Source organism: Ambystoma mexicanum, chromosome 1p (assembly GCF_040938575.1).
Source record: "Ambystoma mexicanum isolate Mex_15411 chromosome 1p, UKY_AmexF1_1, whole genome shotgun sequence".
NCBI classification, from domain to species: domain Eukaryota; kingdom Metazoa; phylum Chordata; class Amphibia; order Caudata; family Ambystomatidae; genus Ambystoma; species Ambystoma mexicanum.
The window spans coordinates 3,740,049-3,755,672 of record NC_090921.1 but is presented as its reverse complement, the minus strand read 5'-3'; the positions used below and the strand labels follow the sequence as shown (position 1 = coordinate 3,755,672).

Genomic DNA, 15,624 nt, shown 5'->3' with positions numbered 1-15,624 from the left:
CAGACAAATGAGTAAATCATTCATTTTCATCTCCTTGGTTCGCTGCTGCACATGAATTTTAAGTAGCAGGGACAGTCTTGACGGAAAGAAATATTAGTCACCTAGTAAGAAAGTCAGCTCAGAAGCAGGACACGGTTTATGATTTAAGAGTCCTGCAAGGGAACAGATGTTATCTCGCTCATTGGATTGGTGTCGCTAGAGGGCGTTGGTTTTTTGTTCGGTGGTAATAAAAGTTAGGCCTGAGGCCAGGGTATCTGACAGTTAATTGTCTTTAAAGGTCATCAGTGGCTATATGTTCTGAAGTTGTGGTCGTATAAATTAGTAGGTCTTCAGAAGCGCCAGGAGTATGGGGTATGGGTTAGTTGAGATCCTGTTTATTCAGGCCTTCCTCTATTTGCTCAAATTTGTTGTGCGGACCATGTGCAACCACAATGAAAGTTAAAGGCTTTAGGCCAGTTATTGCTAGCAATTAATTATGTTTTCAAGACCAATGTTTAACCATGTACTGACGCCATGGACTCCTACGGACCAATCCTAAGAAGGTGTGCTCTGATTATGACATGAAGATGACTATCAAGATAAAACTGACCAAGGATAAGTGGAGAATTGGGAGAAGATGGGATTCCTTTTAAAAGATTTTGGTCCAATCATATTTTGGGGGTGGATTGTTATAGAACATCTGGGATTATTGTAATTGTTGCAAAAAGGATGTAAGATGCCAACTGATGTTGTATTGTTCAAACCTGGGTTAGTTTGGTCCTGCAACACCATCTAACCACTCCCTGAAACTGTGTACAATAAACTTGCTTTATGCACAACCGTGTGCTCACTTCTTAAGTGGTGGGACTGTTTCGGTTAATGTGATTAAAGGCCCATACGCACAGGGGGCTAGAGTATGGTTTTATAAAGCTAATCTTGAGCCTAGCAACACCTCCAAGTGGGTACATAAGTGTTCATAAAATACCCCGGTACAATAACCCCTGCACCTGCAAGTTCCTGCGTGCCCTCTATAAATTATGCCTTTGATTTGTGTACTCTGGCCTCCGTAGTGCTGGAAATACATATGCTGTCTCTCTGCTCCCAAGTGACCTGAGGAGAAAATTGAGGAACTAAAGTGATGCATAGGGATCACTGTTGATAAGTTACCTGTGCTGGGAATGAAAACAGGCACCAGTGGTCAAAGTGTATGAAAACAAGTAGTGGAACTATATTCCCTGCTGGCCTGCCCCGCTCCCCACAAACCACATGGCCACGTCCCCTTCCACACACAACACAAACCCCCAAACACATGCGCCTGCTGTTTAAGGGAACATTTAGTGCAGTGCAAGTTTCAACTGCTTCCTACACTTTTATTTTAAACCAAAACCATTCCGGAACGGATTCTTTTTAAAATAAAACTATAGACACAGTAGAACCTGATTAAGAAAAGTAGAAGAGCACCGCTCCCGCTCCGTTAGACCACAGCACCTTCATGAGGTGGAGTCCAGGCACAGAATGCAATAATGTGTCAGTATCTCACCAGGAACTGGATGTATTGCCTGCAGGTTACATATAGATTGCTGTGGTAGGTGCATTAAACCACTAGGCGAGCTTATCAGGTTTCAAACCTTGGACTTGCAAGACACACATGCACACAAACACATGCTGCAAAAAACTGGACTTCCTCTGAGGCATCAGGTTGAATGTTGGTGCATTTCGCTTCCTTCATCTAGTATTACTTCCATTGGCCAATGGCAACCATTTTCCACCCCAATGTTGAGGATATTTAGTTTCACAAAGAGAGACTAATCATTGGGAGTGCGAGGCATGTAAAATCGGGCCCAGCATTTAGTCTTTGTCTTCACCCTGGGGCGTATATTGATATGGGCAGAGATGTCTCCTGCCACTTTACCCGGGGACGTCAGTTGGGGGTCGCAACCTCTGAGGTCTCCCTTGCGACATCTCTGTTCTCCCTTGCAACCTCTTGAAAAAAAGTTCTCTTTTTTGTTTTTTTGGGGGGGTTTTGTAATGCAAGCTCCTAGGCTGCGGCCAGCACCATGTAGCTCTTTAAATCTGGAGTGGCTGGCTTTCTTGTTCAGGGCCGTTAAAAAAAATAAGAAAAATAAGAACAGGAGTGCCAAAAGTCTAACACTTTCGGCACTGACCCTAAATAAGAAAGAATAGGAATACCAAATAATGTGTATTTCTGGAATGCTATACAATCATTGCTAGACTTATTAAAGGTTTATTTCAGGCACACTTCAGGGGGTGAGTCACTGATTTAGTCTGTTCTTAAACGCCTCAACTCAACCTTTCATCTTTCTGAGGTCGATAAAAGAGTACCAACACATGTTGGGTGATATTGGGTGTATATTTTTACTATATAAAGAGCTTAAGCGTAAGTGCTACATAATAACACATCATTATCATTTGGTCATGGACTTCTGCTTGCATTCACAGTAATTTGGTAATATGGGCCTATACACTCTGATCTTAACAATACATATGGCGATCGATTCTTGTATGAAATGTACATCACATTATGTACATCACACTATAGTGATATTGTAACCATATTTTTTGTGGTGTACAATGCTATGTGATGCCACTTCCTGTTTCATCAACGGGTGAATGGTTGTGTTCCATCGCTTCCTGCGATATCACTTCAGGGTGGGGTCAAATGAAATCACTTCCTGTGATGTCATCAGGGGGTCAACGGTCGTGTGATGTCACTTCCGCTACCCCTGGCATTTTGGTGAAATGACGTCCCTTTGGGGTTGCTGCCTGTTAATGATTGTTTAAACACTCACTCTCTGCTCTCAAAGCTGTGAGATTTGTTGTGCTCTTGCTTACTCCCCATTCCAAGCCGCTTCTACCCCGCCGTACTGAGCATCGTTGCGCAGTCATGCCTCCTGCCTGCAGCATTTTCAGTTGAGTGGGTGACAGCCCTGTTATCCTTTGCCAGATACCTGCTCCATTTACAGGAATTCTAATCAATTGCCTTTGCACTCACACATTTGCCGGGCATAGTTATCATTTGCACAGGCAATCAATCAGTTGCCATTCTTTGGCAATGACTGCCCAGGTCCCATAGCATTTGCCAGGATCAGAAGCTGGGCACGGCTAAGTGGGGCAGGGATGCTGCTGATAGGATATCCCAGTAGGTCCTTGACCTATTCCAAACATTGAGACCTTGTAGAGGAAACCAAGAGGAAAGATTGGTACACAGCGATTTGTTTGATGGGGGGCCTGCAAAAAAGGGGGGATGCCCAGGGGGTGTCCAAAGTTTAAGTTACCCAAGGCGGGCCAGAGGGGTGCTGTGCTGCGATGTTGGGCCCATCTCCTCCCCGCAGGGTGATCCGACTCCCACAATTCAGAAGCCAGAAGACTCCTGAGATGTCAGCACACTGCAAAGTTGGAGTGATGTTATCAATTTGGGACTGGAGGGAAATACCTGTGCTGCCACCACCGGCTAAGAAGAGGAGGACCACGGATAGACTGCCTTCTTGCAGCCCTTTTGCTACAGCACTAGGACATGTAGTCATTTCAGGAGCCAAAGAACTGTTTTTGGCATTAGCCAGAGGAAGTCTTTGCTTATATTGTGCTATTACTCAGAATTCCACATCGGCTTATTATTTAACAGATTTCATATTCGTCCAATGAGAGTTCTTCATTCATGAAGCTCCAATTTTAAAAGGAAACTTAAAAAAGGTGTGGCCAGTACGGGGATCGAACCCGCGACCTTGGCGTTATTAGCACCACGCTCTAACCAACTGAGCTAACCGGCCATTAATACTCAAGATCACAGCAACAGCTACTAGCAGCCACTGTCAACAGAACAATGTTCTTAGTACATTCCCATTCATCCCTTAGCGCCTGCTGTCAGCACATCGGAAGGCAACTTGCAGCCCAGGAGACGCGCCTGACAAGATGGAGCAGGTGACATCTAGACCATTCTTTGGCATGCACTGGATAAGAGCATTTGCACAAGATGTCGTCTTTGGGCCAGTTACAACCACTTTTGGGAAGGCTTACTGCTGCCACGGACTGCTGCCATTATAGACTCCACGCTCGAGGCTACATTATGAGGGGCAGCTGTCCTGGCCAAGCCTCAATGCCTAATGACTAGAGAGTTGCTCCATATATAATACGAGTGCAATTTAGGTATTTTGCACCACATAGTTATTTGCCACTTGACTTACTTATGGCAACCTATTCTAAAGTCACTTCCAAGGTGACTCTAAGCAGTGCTTTAAGTGGGATTAGAAATTGAGGGTGGCTCTCGTTAGGGGGTTTGGCCTAGGCATGGGTGTGCTTAGTCCATGCCCCCATCAAGAGCCCCCGTCGCCTAAGAGGTGGGGGCCGCTAAAAGAAGCAGAGCTGGGGAGCACTGGCATTATTACATTTAATGCGCACAGCCCCTCCCCGGCTAAGCGGAGCAAAGGTGTGACACCAGTATGCCACAGCTCACACCCAGCAGGCAGCCTTTTCATTCAAGGAGCCACATGCTGCAATGCTTTACCACAGGCTCCTTGAATGAAAGTGATGCCTGCTGCTGATGGCTCTGTACTCTGAAACAGGAGGAGGTCTGAACTGCCCAGCTCGCCTTTTGTTTCCGAGTAGATAGCCATTAGCCAGCGTGAGTAGCGCAGGGGCTTCATGCTGGGTGATGGCTATTTACTCAGAAACAAAAGGAGGCCTGGCAGTCCAGCCCTCCTCCTGTTTCAGAGTACAGAGCCACCAGGCAGCCCGCACTGGAAGGCTGCACCTGCTGCTTGCAGGTGACAGCACTTTGGTTTAGAAAAAAAGAAAAGGCAATTGCTTTTTTTCTAAACCATAGTGCTGACACCTGCAGGCAGCTTGTGTAACCGTGCAGCCGCTGCACGGGCGGCCTCAGGTGTCAGCATGGCTGGAGCTAGTCGGGGGTGAGCCCCCGGCAGGGCCCCGGCTCAGGAGCCTTTTCTGGAGACTGCCGGGGCTCGGCCCATGCTAGCCCCAGCCCACTTAAAGCTCTGCCTCTAAGTATCAAAGACTGATGATGCTCCTTGAAATGTCTTTTTTCCGGGAAGTCACTTCTGTCCGTGCAATCCATATACAAAGTAGAATGTTTGCATGTATTTTGCCCCAGAACGCCCGGACAGAGCTCTTATAGATGAGTTTCCTGCATCTGTAATGTTCCTGCAGTTTTATTTTTTTCGTTATGTGTCAAAATACCATCAGTTACTAATGTTACCAAAAAAGTAGATTGGGGCAGAGTGGGTGGTGTGGGGGCTCGAATGAGACCGAATGCAATTGCACCCACTGCATTTAGGGGGAGGAGTAGCAGGACTTTGTTCATGGCTCACCCCCAACCCCACTCTTGAAATGCTGGCTACTCCGTGCTTCTCGGACTGTTATCCGCAATAAGCAAGTGCCCCCCCCCCCATCCCAACTTTCATCTTAAAATGGGGCCTCACGGGAGGTGACACATTCTCAGCCCGCCCTGCTGGTAGGAAGGAGGTGTGAGGAGTTAAGCAGCAGCCAGGCCCCCTGCTGCCTTAATACTTCTCAGGGGTTTCAGGTGCCACCAGTGTTTAGGAAGTCATAGATAGCTGTGGAGCTGGAGAGATAAATAAGTCTTGCAATGGTGAGGTGCTCAGCAGTCTCTATGGTGCACTGTGTGGCAGGACATTCAAATGTTAGCCCAAAACGGGCTTTTCAATCAAGCCCATAGCCCAAAGTGCTTTGTGTACTGTTTGAAGCTGAACATTACTTGTACCATACTGAGAAAGAGTCGCTTCAGAGAAATGGAGGCGCCTATCCTAACTTACAGCCTTGCTGTGTGCAGACAGCGCTCCTCCCCAGGGCTTTAATAAAAGATGAAGTCTTCACCTGGATCCAGGCCTGCGCGATTAGCCTACATATATGGCTTTTGCGCAGCAGGGCACACATCATCTCTGTGGCGCAATCGGTTAGCGCGTTCGGCTGTTAACCGAAAGGTTGGTGGTTCAAGCCCACCCAGGGACGCAGTTTATTTTGGATTTTGGCAAACGTGAGCCAACTCCCGTTAAAAAAAAAAAAAACAACCAACGTGCAGGGTGCACTGCTTAATTCTGAAACCATATGTAAGGTGCTTCCTGTGCTGACATTTCCCTCAAGTCACACATCCATGGCCAGTCTGATTGTCTTTCAATACACGCTTACATGGCCCTATAGTTCTTGTATTCTGATGTGGGAATCTGGCATAGGCGTTTGTCTTTCAAAACCCACTTTCATGGCCCTATATTTCTGGTATTCTGATGTGGGAATCTGGCATAGGCGTTTGTCTTTCAATACCCAGTTTCATGGCCCCATAGTTCTGGTATTCTGATGTGGGAATCTGGCATAGGCGTTGTCTTTCAATATCCACTTTCATGGCCCTATATTTCTGGTAGTCTGTTGTGGGAATCTGGCATAGGCGTTTGTCTTTCAATACCCAGTTTCATGGCCCAATAGTTCTTGTTTTCCGATGTGGGAATCTGGCATAGGCGTTTGTATTTCAATACCCTTTTTCATGGGCCGATAGTTTTGGTATTCTGATGTGGGAATTTGGCATAGGTGTTTGCCTTTCGATACCCGGTTTCATGGCCCTATAGTTAGTATTTTGATGTGGGAATCTGGCATAGGGGTTGATTTTCAATACCCAGTTTCATGGCCCTACAGTTCTTGTATTCTGATGTGGGAATCTGGCATAGGCGTTTGCCTTTCAATACCCGGTTTCATGGCCCTATAGTTCTTGTATTCTGATGTGGGAATCTGGCATAGGCGTTTTTCTTTCAATACCCGATTTCATGGCCCTATAGTTCTAGTATTCTGATGTGGGAATCTGGCATAGGCGTTGTCTTTCAATATCCACTTTCATGGCCCTATATTTCTGGTAGTCTGTTGTGGGAATCTGGCATAGGCGTTTGTCTTTCAATACCCAGTTTCATGGCCCAATAGTTCTTGTTTTCCGATGTGGGAATCTGGCATAGGCGTTTGTATTTCAATACCCTTTTTCATGGGCCGATAGTTTTGGTATTCTGATGTGGGAATTTGGCATAGGTGTTTGCCTTTCGATACCCGGTTTCATGGCCCTATAGTTAGTATTTTGATGTGGGAATCTGGCATAGGGGTTGATTTTCAATACCCAGTTTCATGGCCCTACAGTTCTTGTATTCTGATGTGGGAATCTGGCATAGGCGTTTGCCTTTCAATACCCGGTTTCATGGCCCTATAGTTCTTGTATTCTGATGTGGGAATCTGGCATAGGCGTTTTTCTTTCAATACCCGATTTCATGGCCCTATAGTTCTAGTATTCTGATGTGGGAATCTGGCAGAGGCGTTGCAGCACTAGTTTGGGAAGGACACATTTTGCTATTCCATTGCCCACCCTATATAGCAGCGCTGACAACAGAGGAGTCTCCCTTAACTTTTTTGGGGGTGTCCGGGAGGTCAGGAAGGGTCCCCATTATTATGAGGGATTAATGTTGAGCGCACCACATTGATGATGGCGGATGGCAGCGAACTGGTCACAATATGTGAACCCATTTGTATCGAGTGCAGTTAGTTATGATGTTTCTTTTAATGTTACAGCTCTTTAGAATGTATACATAATCACCACGCACGTAGAGGGATAAACTGCAAATGCAACATGAAAACAATCTACACAACGGGGTGCTTTGTAAAAAGGTAGTTGGGACTCTCTTGCAAAATGCATGTTGAGATTTAAACTGACTTTCTCAGGTTTGCAGATGTCAGACAAATGAGTAAATCATTCATTTTCATCTCCTTGGTTCGCTGCTGCACATGAATTTTAAGTAGCAGGGACAGTCTTGACGGAAAGAAATATTAGTCACCTAGTAAGAAAGTCAGCTCAGAAGCAGGACACGGTTTATGATTTAAGAGTCCTGCAAGGGAACAGATGTTATCTCGCTCATTGGATTGGTGTCGCTAGAGGGCGTTGGTTTTTTGTTCGGTGGTAATAAAAGTTAGGCCTGAGGCCAGGGTATCTGACAGTTAATTGTCTTTAAAGGTCATCAGTGGCTATATGTTCTGAAGTTGTGGTCGTATAAATTAGTAGGTCTTCAGAAGCGCCAGGAGTATGGGGTATGGGTTAGTTGAGATCCTGTTTATTCAGGCCTTCCTCTATTTGCTCAAATTTGTTGTGCGGACCATGTGCAACCACAATGAAAGTTAAAGGCTTTAGGCCAGTTATTGCTAGCAATTAATTATGTTTTCAAGACCAATGTTTAACCATGTACTGACGCCATGGACTCCTACGGACCAATCCTAAGAAGGTGTGCTCTGATTATGACATGAAGATGACTATCAAGATAAAACTGACCAAGGATAAGTGGAGAATTGGGAGAAGATGGGATTCCTTTTAAAAGATTTTGGTCCAATCATATTTTGGGGGTGGATTGTTATAGAACATCTGGGATTATTGTAATTGTTGCAAAAAGGATGTAAGATGCCAACTGATGTTGTATTGTTCAAACCTGGGTTAGTTTGGTCCTGCAACACCATCTAACCACTCCCTGAAACTGTGTACAATAAACTTGCTTTATGCACAACCGTGTGCTCACTTCTTAAGTGGTGGGACTGTTTCGGTTAATGTGATTAAAGGCCCATACGCACAGGGGGCTAGAGTATGGTTTTATAAAGCTAATCTTGAGCCTAGCAACACCTCCAAGTGGGTACATAAGTGTTCATAAAATACCCCGGTACAATAACCCCTGCACCTGCAAGTTCCTGCGTGCCCACTATAAATTATGCCTTTGATTTGTGTACTCTGGCCTCCGTAGTGCTGGAAATACATATGCTGTCTCTCTGCTCCCAAGTGACCTGAGGAGAAAATTGAGGAACTAAAGTGATGCATAGGGATCACTGTTGATAAGTTACCTGTGCTGGGAATGAAAACAGGCACCAGTGGTCAAAGTGTATGAAAACAAGTAGTGGAACTATATTCCCTGCTGGCCTGCCCCGCTCCCCACAAACCACATGGCCACGTCCCCTTCCACACACAACACAAACCCCCAAACACATGCGCCTGCTGTTTAAGGGAACATTTAGTGCAGTGCAAGTTTCAACTGCTTCCTACACTTTTATTTTAAACCAAAACCATTCCGGAACGGGTTCTTTTTAAAATAAAACTATAGACACAGTAGAACCTGATTAAGAAAAGTAGAAGAGCACCGCTCCCGCTCCGTTAGACCACAGCACCTTCATGAGGTGGAGTCCAGGCACAGAATGCAATAATGTGTCAGTATCTCACCAGGAACTGGATGTATTGCCTGCAGGTTACATATAGATTGCTGTGGTAGGTGCATTAAACCACTAGGCGAGCTTATCAGGTTTCAAACCTTGGACTTGCAAGACACACATGCACACAAACACATGCTGCAAAAAACTGGACTTCCTCTGAGGCATCAGGTTGAATGTTGGTGCATTTCGCTTCCTTCATCTAGTATTACTTCCATTGGCCAATGGCAACCATTTTCCACCCCAATGTTGAGGATATTTAGTTTCACAAAGAGAGACTAATCATTGGGAGTGCGAGGCATGTAAAATCGGGCCCAGCATTTAGTCTTTGTCTTCACCCTGGGGCGTATATTGATATGGGCAGAGATGTCTCCTGCCACTTTACCCGGGGACGTCAGTTGGGGGTCGCAACCTCTGAGGTCTCCCTTGCGACATCTCTGTTCTCCCTTGCAACCTCTTGAAAAAAAGTTCTCTTTTTTGTTTTTTTGGGGGGGTTTTGTAATGCAAGCTCCTAGGCTGCGGCCAGCACCATGTAGCTCTTTAAATCTGGAGTGGCTGGCTTTCTTGTTCAGGGCCGTTAAAAAAAATAAGAAAAATAAGAACAGGAGTGCCAAAAGTCTAACACTTTCGGCACTGACCCTAAATAAGAAAGAATAGGAATACCAAATAATGTGTATTTCTGGAATGCTATACAATCATTGCTAGACTTATTAAAGGTTTATTTCAGGCACACTTCAGGGGGTGAGTCACTGATTTAGTCTGTTCTTAAACGCCTCAACTCAACCTTTCATCTTTCTGAGGTCGATAAAAGAGTACCAACACATGTTGGGTGATATTGGGTGTATATTTTTACTATATAAAGAGCTTAAGCGTAAGTGCTACATAATAACACATCATTATCATTTGGTCATGGACTTCTGCTTGCATTCACAGTAATTTGGTAATATGGGCCTATACACTCTGATCTTAACAATACATATGGCGATCGATTCTTGTATGAAATGTACATCACATTATGTACATCACACTATAGTGATATTGTAACCATATTTTTTGTGGTGTACAATGCTATGTGATGCCACTTCCTGTTTCATCAACGGGTGAATGGTTGTGTTCCATCGCTTCCTGCGATATCACTTCAGGGTGGGGTCAAATGAAATCACTTCCTGTGATGTCATCAGGGGGTCAACGGTCGTGTGATGTCACTTCCGCTACCCCTGGCATTTTGGTGAAATGACGTCCCTTTGGGGTTGCTGCCTGTTAATGATTGTTTAAACACTCACTCTCTGCTCTCAAAGCTGTGAGATTTGTTGTGCTCTTGCTTACTCCCCATTCCAAGCCGCTTCTACCCCGCCGTACTGAGCATCGTTGCGCAGTCATGCCTCCTGCCTGCAGCATTTTCAGTTGAGTGGGTGACAGCCCTGTTATCCTTTGCCAGATACCTGCTCCATTTACAGGAATTCTAATCAATTGCCTTTGCACTCACACATTTGCCGGGCATAGTTATCATTTGCACAGGCAATCAATCAGTTGCCATTCTTTGGCAATGACTGCCCAGGTCCCATAGCATTTGCCAGGATCAGAAGCTGGGCACGGCTAAGTGGGGCAGGGATGCTGCTGATAGGATATCCCAGTAGGTCCTTGACCTATTCCAAACATTGAGACCTTGTAGAGGAAACCAAGAGGAAAGATTGGTACACAGCGATTTGTTTGATGGGGGGCCTGCAAAAAAGGGGGGATGCCCAGGGGGTGTCCAAAGTTTAAGTTACCCAAGGCGGGCCAGAGGGGTGCTGTGCTGCGATGTTGGGCCCATCTCCTCCCCGCAGGGTGATCCGACTCCCACAATTCAGAAGCCAGAAGACTCCTGAGATGTCAGCACACTGCAAAGTTGGAGTGATGTTATCAATTTGGGACTGGAGGGAAATACCTGTGCTGCCACCACCGGCTAAGAAGAGGAGGACCACGGATAGACTGCCTTCTTGCAGCCCTTTTGCTACAGCACTAGGACATGTAGTCATTTCAGGAGCCAAAGAACTGTTTTTGGCATTAGCCAGAGGAAGTCTTTGCTTATATTGTGCTATTACTCAGAATTCCACATCGGCTTATTATTTAACAGATTTCATATTCGTCCAATGAGAGTTCTTCATTCATGAAGCTCCAATTTTAAAAGGAAACTTAAAAAAGGTGTGGCCAGTACGGGGATCGAACCCGCGACCTTGGCGTTATTAGCACCACGCTCTAACCAACTGAGCTAACTGGCCATTAATACTCAAGATCACAGCAACAGCTACTAGCAGCCACTGTCAACAGAACAATGTTCTTAGTACATTCCCATTCATCCCTTAGCGCCTGCTGTCAGCACATCGGAAGGCAACTTGCAGCCCAGGAGACGCGCCTGACAAGATGGAGCAGGTGACATCTAGACCATTCTTTGGCATGCACTGGATAAGAGCATTTGCACAAGATGTCGTCTTTGGGCCAGTTACAACCACTTTTGGGAAGGCTTACTGCTGCCACGGACTGCTGCCATTATAGACTCCACGCTCGAGGCTACATTATGAGGGGCAGCTGTCCTGGCCAAGCCTCAATGCCTAATGACTATAGAGTTGCTCCATATATAATACGAGTGCAATTTAGGTATTTTGCACCACAAAGTTATTTGCCACTTGACTTACTTATGGCAACCTATTCTAAAGTCACTTCCAAGGTGACTCTAAGCAGTGCTTTAAGTGGGATTAGAAATTGAGGGTGGCTCTCGTTAGGGGGTTTGGCCTAGGCATGGGTGTGCTTAGTCCATGCCCCCATCAAGAGCCCCCGTCGCCTAAGAGGTGGGGGCCGCTAAAAGAAGCAGAGCTGGGGAGCACTGGCATTATTACATTTAATGCGCACAGCCCCTCCCCGGCTAAGCGGAGCAAAGGTGTGACACCAGTATGCCACAGCTCACACCCAGCAGGCAGCCTTTTCATTCAAGGAGCCACATGCTGCAATGCTTTACCACAGGCTCCTTGAATGAAAGTGATGCCTGCTGCTGATGGCTCTGTACTCTGAAACAGGAGGAGGTCTGAACTGCCCAGCTCGCCTTTTGTTTCCGAGTAGATAGCCATTAGCCAGCGTGAGTAGCGCAGGGGCTTCATGCTGGGTGATGGCTATTTACTCAGAAACAAAAGGAGGCCTGGCAGTCCAGCCCTCCTCCTGTTTCAGAGTACAGAGCCACCAGGCAGCCCGCACTGGAAGGCTGCACCTGCTGCTTGCAGGTGACAGCACTTCGGTTTAGAAAAAAAGAAAAGGCAATTGCTTTTTTTCTAAACCATAGTGCTGACACCTGCAGGCAGCTTGTGTAACCGTGCAGCCGCTGCACGGGCGGCCTCAGGTGTCAGCATGGCTGGAGCTAGTCGGGGGTGAGCCCCCGGCAGGGCCCCGGCTCAGGAGCCTTTTCTGGAGACTGCCGGGGCTCGGCCCATGCTAGCCCCAGCCCACTTAAAGCTCTGCCTCTAAGTATCAAAGACTGATGATGCTCCTTGAAATGTCTTTTTTCCGGGAAGTCACTTCTGTCCGTGCAATCCATATACAAAGTAGAATGTTTGCATGTATTTTGCCCCAGAACGCCCGGACAGAGCTCTTATAGATGAGTTTCCTGCATCTGTAATGTTCCTGCAGTTTTATTTTTTTCGTTATGTGTCAAAATACCATCAGTTACTAATGTTACCAAAAAAGTAGATTGGGGCAGGGTGGGTGGTGTGGGGGCTCGAATGAGACCGTATGCAATTGCACCCACTGCATTTAGGGGGAGGAGTAGCAGGACTTTGTTCATGGCTCACCCCCAACCCCACTCTTGAAATGCTGGCTACTCCGTGCTTCTCGGACTGTTATCCGCAATAAGCAAGTGCCCCCCCCCCATCCCAACTTTCATCTTAAAATGGGGCCTCACGGGAGGTGACACATTCTCAGCCCGCCCTGCTGGTAGGAAGGAGGTGTGAGGAGTTAAGCAGCAGCCAGGCCCCCTGCTGCCTTAACACTTCTCAGGGGTTTCAGGTGCCACCAGTGTTTAGGAAGTCATAGATAGCTGTGGAGCTGGAGAGATAAATAAGTCTTGCAATGGTGAGGTGCTCAGCAGTCTCTATGGTGCACTGTGTGGCAGGACATTCAAATGTTAGCCCAAAACGGGCTTTTCAATCAAGCCCATAGCCCAAAGTGCTTTGTGTACTGTTTGAAGCTGAACATTACTTGTACCATACTGAGAAAGATACGCTTCAGAGAAATGGAGGCGCCTATCCTAACTTACAGCCTTGCTGTGTGCAGACAGCGCTCCTCCCCAGGGCTTTAATAAAAGATGAAGTCTTCACCTGGATCCAGGCCTGCGCGATTAGCCTACATATATGGCTTTTGCGCAACAGGGCACACATCGTCTCTGTGGCGCAATCGGTTAGCGCGTTCGGCTGTTAACCGAAAGGTTGGTGGTTCAAGCCCACCCAGGGACGCAGTTTATTTTGGATTTTGGCAAACGTGAGCCAACTCCCGTTCAAAAAAAAAAAAACAACCAACGTGCAGGGTGCACTGCTTAATTCTGAAACCATATGTAAGGTGCTTCCTGTGCTGACATTTCCCTCAAGTCACACATCCATGGCCAGTCTGATTGTCTTTCAATACACGCTTACATGGCCCTATAGTTCTTGTATTCTGATGTGGGAATCTGGCATAGGCGTTTGTCTTTCAAAACCCACTTTCATGGCCCTATATTTCTGGTATTCTGATGTGGGAATCTGGCATAGGCGTTTGTCTTTCAATACCCAGTTTCATGGCCCCATAGTTCTGGTATTCTGATGTGGGAATCTGGCATAGGCGTTGTCTTTCAATATCCACTTTCATGGCCCTATATTTCTGGTAGTCTGTTGTGGGAATCTGGCATAGGCGTTTGTCTTTCAATACCCAGTTTCATGGCCCAATAGTTCTTGTTTTCCGATGTGGGAATCTGGCATAGGCGTTTGTATTTCAATACCCTTTTTCATGGGCCGATAGTTTTGGTATTCTGATGTGGGAATTTGGCATAGGTGTTTGCCTTTCGATACCCGGTTTCATGGCCCTATAGTTAGTATTTTGATGTGGGAATCTGGCATAGGGGTTGATTTTCAATACCCAGTTTCATGGCCCTACAGTTCTTGTATTCTGATGTGGGAATCTGGCATAGGCGTTTGCCTTTCAATACCCGGTTTCATGGCCCTATAGTTCTTGTATTCTGATGTGGGAATCTGGCATAGGCGTTTTTCTTTCAATACCCGATTTCATGGCCCTATAGTTCTAGTATTCTGATGTGGGAATCTGGCAGAGGCGTTGCAGCACTAGTTTGGGAAGGACACATTTTGCTATTCCATTGCCCACCCTATATAGCAGCGCTGACAACAGAGGAGTCTCCCTTAACTTTTTTGGGGGTGTCCGGGAGGTCAGGAAGGGTCCCCATTATTATGAGGGATTAATGTTGAGCGCACCACATTGATGATGGCGGATGGCAGCGAACTGGTCACAATATGTGAACCCATTTGTATCGAGTGCAGTTAGTTATGATGTTTCTTTTAATGTTACAGCTCTTTAGAATGTATACATAATCACCACGCACGTAGAGGGATAAACTGCAAATGCAACATGAAAACAATCTACACAACGGGGTGCTTTGTAAAAAGGTAGTTGGGACTCTCTTGCAAAATGCATGTTGAGATTTAAACTGACTTTCTCAGGTTTGCAGATGTCAGACAAATGAGTAAATCATTCATTTTCATCTCCTTGGTTCGCTGCTGCACATGAATTTTAAGTAGCAGGGACAGTCTTGACGGAAAGAAATATTAGTCACCTAGTAAGAAAGTCAGCTCAGAAGCAGGACACGGTTTATGATTTAAGAGTCCTGCAAGGGAACAGATGTTATCTCGCTCATTGGATTGGTGTCGCTAGAGGGCGTTGGTTTTTTGTTCGGTGGTAATAAAAGTTAGGCCTGAGGCCAGGGTATCTGACAGTTAATTGTCTTTAAAGGTCATCAGTGGCTATATGTTCTGAAGTTGTGGTCGTATAAATTAGTAGGTCTTCAGAAGCGCCAGGAGTATGGGGTATGGGTTAGTTGAGATCCTGTTTATTCAGGCCTTCCTCTATTTGCTCAAATTTGTTGTGCGGACCATGTGCAACCACAATGAAAGTTAAAGGCTTTAGGCCAGTTATTGCTAGCAATTAATTATGTTTTCAAGACCAATGTTTAACCATGTACTGACGCCATGGACTCCTACGGACCAATCCTAAGAAGGTGTGCTCTGATTATGACATGAAGATGACTATCAAGATAAAACTGACCAAGGATAAGTGGAGAATTGGGAGAAGATGGGATTCCTTTTAAAAGATTTTGGT

General features: G+C 46.0%; 4 non-coding genes across 4 annotated transcripts; 2 read left to right on the top strand and 2 right to left on the bottom strand.

Annotated features, from left to right (window-relative positions):
- Positions 1-3,693: 3,693 nt before the first annotated feature.
- Positions 3,694-3,767, bottom strand: TRNAI-AAU (transfer RNA isoleucine (anticodon AAU)). The gene has a single exon. It is a non-coding gene; the product is annotated as a tRNA-Ile (tRNA).
- A 2,144-nt stretch (positions 3,768-5,911) lies between these two features.
- Positions 5,912-5,985, top strand: TRNAN-GUU (transfer RNA asparagine (anticodon GUU)). The gene has a single exon. It is a non-coding gene; the product is annotated as a tRNA-Asn (tRNA).
- A 5,442-nt stretch (positions 5,986-11,427) lies between these two features.
- Positions 11,428-11,501, bottom strand: TRNAI-AAU (transfer RNA isoleucine (anticodon AAU)). Its single transcript has one exon. It is a non-coding gene; the product is annotated as a tRNA-Ile (tRNA).
- Positions 11,502-13,644: 2,143 nt separating this feature from the next.
- TRNAN-GUU (transfer RNA asparagine (anticodon GUU)) lies at positions 13,645-13,718 on the top strand. The gene has a single exon. It is a non-coding gene; the product is annotated as a tRNA-Asn (tRNA).
- The last annotated feature ends 1,906 nt before the right edge of the window (positions 13,719-15,624 follow it).